Below are 9,117 nucleotides of genomic sequence, written 5' to 3'. Positions count from 1 at the left end.
TCTAGCAAAATACTTACACATGGGAGATGAAGCCAAAAGAATCTTCCATGTGTTGAAGTGCTTATCTGGCTCAGGACCAGAGGAGCTGGCCAACCTTTGCTTGCTACACTGATTTCATGTTAAGTGTCCATATGTTTGTTGAGATCTATTCTTCATGGAATGCCTCAAAACACTTTTACATTACAAGCTATATAGAAAGAAAATTCTTCAGCCAGTTCTGCAGTATATTTGTGGTGTATCATGTTGCATTGGTTAATAGAGCACAGCCACACTGTAAAATGGTTCAGGACAAAAGCACAAGAATGCTGAATCTAATTAAAAATGCAAGGGAAAATGAAGCAAGCAGAGTGTAACTGCATAAGCTGAAAATTAGCCAGTACATCAGAATTAAACGCTTATTCTTATTAAGCTTTCTTGACTTCTTAATAAACGTTAGAGGTACAGGTGTATTGCTAAACATTTGCCTATGCATGTTCTCTTGAATTTACACTGAATTTATGCAAGTCACTCTCAGCATTAACATACTGATAAACAACAAGTTAAGGATTATCTAACTGCATATTCTTTATATGACAAAGACTTCTGTCTGCAGGCAAGATATTCACACCCAAATTACTATAATTCACATGAGGTATAGAATGAAGTCGGAATGAATTATTACCAGTTCTCATAGTCTTTGCACAGAAATTATAGAAAATATGAGCAAAAATACTGTATATACCCTTCAAAGACAATCCAGTATATCTACTCATATTTTTATTTTCTACATATAATGGAGACAATGGCTTAGGTCCAGACTGGTGATATTAACATACCCCATAATCTTTCTTATGGGTGGGTGGGTTCTAATGTGGTAATACCAGAATCCTTCATCCTTTTTTTTTTATCCAGGTGCTCCCTTCCTGGCTTCCTCCTGGTTGAGGAAGAAGATTTGTGTTTTGTGTTGAGGTCAGAACTATAGGTTTGTTTTGTTGTGTTGCACATGTGGTGACCACATGCTGGGCTTCCTGGCATGCACTGCCCTGTGTAGGTACTTTGGGAAACTTATCCATTTTCTTGTGCTCTGACTCTTTTTGATACATCTTGTACCTCCCTTTCCTCATGCCAGTCTCCTTCCACACAACCTGTCCTGTTAGGTTTTCCCCTGCGGTTCTAGTTCTGGCACCTGTAGTCAAACCTCAGCTTTATATGGGATAAATGACACTGAGGATCTGTTGGCTTTACAAGGCTTTAGTCCCTCAACGTACCTAAGAGTTGTCCAGAAACACCTCTGAATCCTGGCGCAGATGGACTCACAACTCCCTATGTAACCAGCTATGAAACCTGTCTTCCTTTTCAGCACCATCTTGTAGCTTCTGTCAGCTTCCCACACTGTTACCTGTCAGGTACAGCATTTTTCCATGTCTTGACCAGTAATCATCCATGTCTTGTCCAACATATGCTTGAGAGCCCAGCCAGCACCTGGGCTATAGCCTGGAGTTATAACACACTCTCTGTGTGACAAGCACTAATTGGTCCACTGGAGATACAGCATTTATGGAGATGATTGTTAGAGCTTCTAGTGTAAGGACACCATCAGACAAAAATTAAATTCACGTTTCAGAAATATGACCATAGATTTGAAGTTCACAAATACTGAATTAAGAAGATAATGAATGTAACTTTAATCTTTGTCTCTAAATACATTCTGTGATGGTCTGATGGTACAGAAAAAATGAAAAAAAAAAAAAAAAAAAAAGGAGGGGAAGAAAACAAGCAGCATTTTCAGTAATTATTACATTTCATTCATATTCATAAGACCACTGTGAGCAGATTTTTTTCTGAGTGCCACCTACATCTGGGTTTCTGAACTTTACCTGAAAACAGTAGAAGTGTGTGTCTTCAGAGAAGTCTAAGGAGAGGTCTCAGACAGAGCAACCTACAGGACACTTGCAGAGAGTGATGGCAGAAACCCCAGAGGGGATTCAGAAAATCTTATGAGGTTTAAATAGAGATATGAGGAATTAAAGAGAAAAGAGGACTGAAAATTGAGATAGACTGTGGTCATGATCTAGAAAGTTTGTTTAGAAAGCATTGAAAACTTCCAGTTAGAAGAAATTAAAAACTATATGTTAATGGCCAGGAGTTAGAGGTGGGTTAGATTTTGAAAGCATGAAGAATTCTTAGGCAGCAGATCTTTACACAGATACTTATAAATATAATCCCATAATTTCTAACTAATGGGATGGACCTCTAGACAACCTATTTCTCTTCACTCTCCTCTCCACTGTCAGATATGTGGTAACCTTAGCCATAGACTTATGTAGCCATAGACTTCGTCGGAGATGAGCTCTTAGACATACTTCCAAATCTTGAAGCCCTAGAAGCAACTGCTGTGACTTTCAATAAAAATGAGATTTAATGGTGTAAAAATTCCTGATTAACAATTACTAAATATGAGTTTGAAATTTCAAATCACAAATACAGCCAATGAGATATTCATAAAGGGATAAAAATTAAGAAAGATTTCACCATCCTGGTCTTTTAAAACTGAAAAAATAATTTTGTCAGCAAACTTGAAATCAATGTACAGACCATCCAAAAGTACGAAAAAGAGTCAGTAATTCACTGTGGCTTTTTCTCTTATGAATTTAAGAGGAAAAAATTAATCCACTTATTTATGTTTTGTGTTTTTAAACAAAATTCTGTTCCATAAATGAACCATCATTCCACAAGAGAAAAATATTCAAATTTAGAATGGACAGATTCTAAACTGTGTTTACAGTCTGTCAGGACTCTATATGGTGCTTGTCAGGTATGTACAAGATAATGGGTTGATTTGAATAAGTAACTACCCACTTAGGCAAAAGTATCTCTAGACATTCAGAGTTAGACTTCTTTAGCAAAATAAATAAATAAGTCAAAACTACCTGAAGTACTTAATCTGAATTTTAAATTTTTGGGGGGATTTGGTTTATTTCTGCGTGGCTCAAAATGAAATTCAAATCTGCCAGAAATGTGTATGTTCATGTTGTTGGTAACACCTTTAGCCTTTGCTTTACTCTGACAGTCTACAGCACTGGGAATAGATGAGCATTTTGTGATACAAAATTCCCTCCTGCGTCCAGCCAGCAGAAAAGACTAGACCAAACAACTGTGACTTCTGTCCACTGTCATTTACTCCAACTAATATGAAGGAGACAAGTAATTGTTTTCAAATATGAGTCTACTCAAGACAGAAAGGGTAAACTCACCAAGAGTCAGTGGAGCGATGCTGTTTCCATTCTCACTCCAGCATCTCACATCTGAGGAACTCAGCAGAAAGATGTTATTAAAAAAAAACAAAAAACAAACAAACAAAAAAAAAAACCCACAGTGTTGCAGCAGAAGAGCAAAGAGATACTCTTTCAGCTACAAGAGAGGGCCACGTTGCCACTCAATTGCATTCCCTTGATTTATATATTTTTCTTCTGTCATGCATTGCTTTGTTTCAGGATTTGTACAGTTGTCAGTCAAACAGACTGTGGCTCACTCACTGATACTTTATGACAAGTGATTTATTTTCATTTATAGTCTAAGAAAACTTGTTGGTATTGTTTACTTTTTAATTAAATTAAATCTTCATGGTAATAGTTTTTAAATTATTGAAATGACTGTCAGTAAAATAATTTTCTCTGCATGTGTAACTACTTTCTCTTCTTAATGTTCTTGTAAACATTACAATAATATTTTTTTCTTTCAGTTTGTACTAATTAAATGGACATTTAGATAACAGCAGATGTTTCAAGGAACTTTAACTTGACCTTTTGTGTTTGTCTGTGCTTTTCCTATGGACAATCCTCTGAGAAAATATATATTTTTAGGTGTTAATTTAAACTTTGACTTCTATCCCCAGACTATATATTAGCAATTAATAACTCCAGTAAATTATTAGAAATGTGTATGTGGCATTTTTTACTTTTTTTTTTTTTCTTTACGTAGTTCCAATAATGTATATAATCTTGTGTTTCCAATTAATACTCTCAAAATAGAAGTGTACTCTCTGCTATAACAGGAAAACATTGTGAAAGTTCAATTTCTGATACTGTGGTTTTCTTGAAAATGTAGCTTTCCAAGAAAATTCTGAAGGGGTATAAAATGAGTAATGATTCCTTAAATATTTGATTCATGTGCTGAGATTCCACCTGATTTGCACCAGTGCAGAAATCCTGGCTTGGTTAGAGATACAGTAATTTAGACTAATAGTGGATCAGGGTCATTGTCCTTAACTGAGGGAAACATCTATATGGCAATTATGCTATTAAAGATTTGTTGTAGCTGGCAGGATGTACAAAAGCTGTGCAAGCACTAATATACTTGAGACTCATGGCTGATTCATCCACAAATCTGAAATGCAGCATGAAGCAGGCTGCTAGAAAGGAAATTTCCGTCAGGAATAGGAAGAGAGTGAACTGATGAAGGGGATGTCAATTTTACCACATTCTGCACAATCAGGCTATTACATAAAGCTAACTGTTATATTATGAGCTTGTTTATAGAAAACGTGGAATAAGTGAATGGTCAGAAGAACAGATTGAAACCACTAAGAACAATGGCCAGCAGCTGGACTTGGTATCAATCAATCACGAATCAGGGGACCTTGGACAGTGCCAGAGGGTCACAGAGACCTGATGAAGACTCTCCTGACTTCATCCTTTGAGACCACCGACCCAATTCAAGAGAAGAACTGTGCACGCTTGAAGGACTAATAGCCTCATTTTAATACAGAGTGGGGATGGGAGGTGCTGGGGTTATGCATATGCATGTAAGGTCTTGGAAAATAAATAGAGAGCACAGAGCCTTGTTTGGGGCGGCCACACCTTTTGGAGATGACTCCCGCGCCACCCGCCGGTGAATGAACATACCACTTTCTAACTTTAATTAGTTAGAGGATCTTTGTCCGTGACTATATCAGTTTTCAATGACGCAAGCTGACTAAGCATTTAAACTTCCTATTAAAGTTTAACTATTCCACAGAATTAAAAATACAGTGTTTCTTATGCCTGTGGAAGAATTCAATTAATACCTTTTATCTGTCATGAAAATACTTCGAGTACTGGGATCCCAGCAAGAAAGGCCTTGTTTCCTGTTTAAATCATGATGTAAAAATGATTGTAAAAAATAATTAAAATTTCCTAGAAAAAAAGTCATTAAATAGTTGATCTGCGAAGCCCAGGTCTCAGGGAGAATCTCGGCTGTCTTTGTCCCGTGTTGGGTTTTCCAGAAGCCCCATGGACAAGTGCTCAATTTCAAACATGTTTGAACTCCATCTCTGGGAATGCTGCTGGGTCTGGAAAGTGAGGGGATGAATCACCACAAAACTTCGTGATAGATTAATATATATCATGTCTTCTCTTTTATCCAGATAATATTTTCTGATGTACCATCAGAAATGAGGGAATGGGCTTTCAGTTCTGACCTCATTAATGTTCATGGAGTCATTGTTAGCTGTAGTAATCCCTTCCCTATAAATATTTTGAATATTGTCTTTAATCACAAGGAATCTAAAGACCCAATCAGTTTATTATATGAAAGTAGCAAAAATTGTATTTGTTTCCTCATACACACATCTCAGCATATAACCCTTACTTAATTTCCTTCACCATATTGGTATTTTAAGTAATAACTTGTTCAGAAAACAGATGGAAGCTTCTTGGTGTGTGCATAGAACACAAGATGCTTTCAGAGATTTGATTGAAATTGCCACAAAATTATAAATATATTGAGGAACAATAAGCATTTTTATAGCAGAAATATAATTTTTCAAGTTTGTTTGGGTTTTTTTTCTGTGAGTTTGAAGCATGATAAAATCATATGTACACTTAGTTTTGTTATAATAGAAAAATAACTGGTGTGCATATGCTCAGACTTTAAATAATAATTTTAAATGTTCCTAACCAAAAAGCTAAGTGTATGATTGAATATCATGCTGCTATTTTTTTGATGATGGTTTCATGTTAAAATACAGCCGTATTTGCTACATTCAATTTACACAGCAGTTATTATTGTTTATATACTGAACTATCCATTAAAACAAATCCTTGAAGATAATACTTTGCTATTTCATTTTCTCCTTTATACTTGTTACTGTTTTGTAAGTTCTGCATAAGTACCCATATGGAAAATATACAGGTTAAATTTTTCTCATCTCATATTCAGTGAAGTATTTGCCTCTACATGTCTAAGTGATGTGATTTGCCACTTTTTTGGATTTGATTTTTTTTTTTCTGATAATATCTGATCCTGCATTTCCCTTTAACAGCAAACTACTTCTAGTTTCTTGGGTTAATTCATGCAGGGCATTTAAGAATCATACCTTAATCAATGCTTTAAGCGGCATGAAATTTTAAAAATTATAAGGGTTTGGTTCAGGCTTATTTGGTTGAAGTCTTTTGTGTTCTGGGCTGTGTGACAAGCAGAGACTTAAAAAACAGAACAGAATTCTGGCTATGAAACCTTTATGAGTACAAGAAATTGTAATATAATTGTCTTAGATTGTTCAGCTTCACCTGGATTTTGTCCCCCTGCTCATTATCATGCAACACATATTCTGAGGCATATACTCTGTCTTCATACCTGATTTTCTCTTTGGAGAACCATCTTGCTTTGCACATGTTTATTCTGATTGCTAAACCTTTTTAATGTTTTTAATTAACTTTTCGCTAGATAATTCAAATTTAATGGGGGTACTCTACTTCAGTCCAACCCAGTAGTAGTCTGTTTTGTGTAAGAGCATTTAAATGTAGAGAAAAACCTCTCAGTGCATTTCTCCTTCTCCTGTTCATATTCTTTTTCTAGAAGTGCTTACAGACAGAAAGTTTGTTTGATTATGAATCACTCACGTATTTTAATTCCAGCTCAGAGTGCAACATGAGTCTGCTTCTGTGTTTTCTTTTAGCTGAAAAACTAATGAAGATATAAGTGCAAAGATTATTTTAATGTAACTAATGTAGATATATAGATATACATGTGATTAATGTTTTAAATGTGTATGTATAACTAACGTGTGTATAAAGTGTCTCAAGATTCCTATTATGTGTTTGACTAGAAAACCATTTACAGACTATGTCTAAGAAGATAGTGCCTTGAGAGGAAAGCTATTTATCTGTATTCTTGGCCATTTCCATTAAAAATCTTCTACTTCCTCCTGTCAGAATTCAGAAAACATCGGGGGAATCCCTTTAATACATCGGCTGCCTTCTCACCACTATCCTGGAATCATCCCAAATATTTCTACTAAACCGCCTCATTCCAGCTCTAGCAGCTCACTAATCTCCATAATCTCCTACAAAACCCATTGCATATCAAGTATTGTTATGTAAAAAAAGGCAGATCAGATTTCATTGCAAAAAATACCAAACCATTAGCCAAAACATGATTAAGCTTTATTTTATAGAAACGATATTTTGGGATTGACTTTCTCCTAAGTGAAATAGAATCTTATTTACTTGTGTAATGGGATATGTAAGGCCTACTGAAACATTACGTAGCAGAAACTGGTCTAAGTTCTGTGGCATACTTCATGCTTTCTGACATGTCCAATTACAATGATCAGTAAAAGGAAAGGTGTTGGATAAGGCAGCTTACATTGATGCATTAGAGTTGAAAATTAAGTTCTGGAAGGTTTATTCATAAAAAAAATAAAGAGTTAATGGCAGTTGCCACTTGCACAAGGACCAATCATTCATGACTCAGCTGAACACCTAAGACAGTTTTCAGTACAATTTGTTTGTTTGGTGTGAAGTTCATTTATGAATTTTTCATGCTGATCTAATTGATTTGCAGGAGGGATAACAGCCCCATTTCCTGCACCTGGTTTGACAACTGATACCGTCTGGTTTATTGGATTAGCAGCTGTAGTTCACAACTTGTATCAATGCAGACACATTTCACAAGAGTTCTGCATCTTTGGTCTCTTTCAATTCATTTTCCTCTTTATATGCTGAGCTTCTCCACTGCCAGGCAAGGTTTTCTTAATTTATAGTGCAGGGATAACATGATGATGACAATTATTATTCTAGTCTAGTTAGACGTGAAAAAAACCTCATCAAGCCTAAAGCAAATGCAAGGGGATGAATTTACATTGAAGGGCACAACTACATTTACTTCTGTGGAGATGGAGGGTGCTCAGTGTGTCAGGGGCATAGAACATTCATCATGAAGAAAATAAATATAATAATTCCATTTTAGAAATTATTATCAGATCTACAAGGTCCCTTGTTGAGTGTCTCATCTGCCTTAACGTTACTTCCTGACAGTTCAATAAATATTTCAATATATCTCTCATAGTATGAGAAACTGGGGAAAATTTAAACCTGTGTTTTCCTTCACTTATAGGCTATTTTAGAGGTATGGGAAATTGCTCAAGGGACACACTGCCCTGTTCTGAGGACACACCTAACCATCAGGAGACCTCATTTCTGTTCTCCATGTGCAAGGCTGACATCAGTTAACTTGTTCTTAGGCTTCCCAGCCTCACAGGATGATGAGACAAAGCCATGGAACAGTGGCCAATTATTTTATGTTTTTAGAGTAGTAAAAATAAGCTAATTAAAGACTTTCTGGTGATTATCACAGAATGGCGCTAATTGAGGTGAATTACTCACCAGCACAATTTGTGGTGAACTACCACTCATTTTCCAAGTGCTGGACAGACTGTAATGGAAGGGAATATCATTGTGAACATGCCCTGTTCACATACCCTCTTTGCTAAATTTTCCATCTTCTTAGTCTAGAGAGGGAAAAAAACATGAAAAAACATACTTATGTTTGAACTAGACTATTCTCACATGCTGATGTTATGGAATTTTTGGCAAAAATCTGTGTTTTTGCTGTCGAAATACCAGCACCACTTAGGGCCCGTTTGGTCAATGGACTCCTACATCATGTCTCACCTGTTGAAATCTTGCTTCTCTTACTGTATTATTTTGTAGCAGCTGTATAAATGCTGATGAACTAGATTCCTTTGCAAAACGGAGGGAGCGTATGGCACCATCCTGCATGAAAGTTCCTGGAGAGTATGGATGAACACACAAGGTTTATAGTACAGGCTGCTATTTCAGGATGCAGCTTTAACAAAAAACATGAACCTACATCTCA

Source organism: Hirundo rustica, chromosome 2 (genome assembly GCF_015227805.2).
Source record: "Hirundo rustica isolate bHirRus1 chromosome 2, bHirRus1.pri.v3, whole genome shotgun sequence".
In the NCBI taxonomy this organism is placed as follows: domain Eukaryota; kingdom Metazoa; phylum Chordata; class Aves; order Passeriformes; family Hirundinidae; genus Hirundo; species Hirundo rustica.
This window is presented reverse-complemented; position numbering follows the sequence as displayed.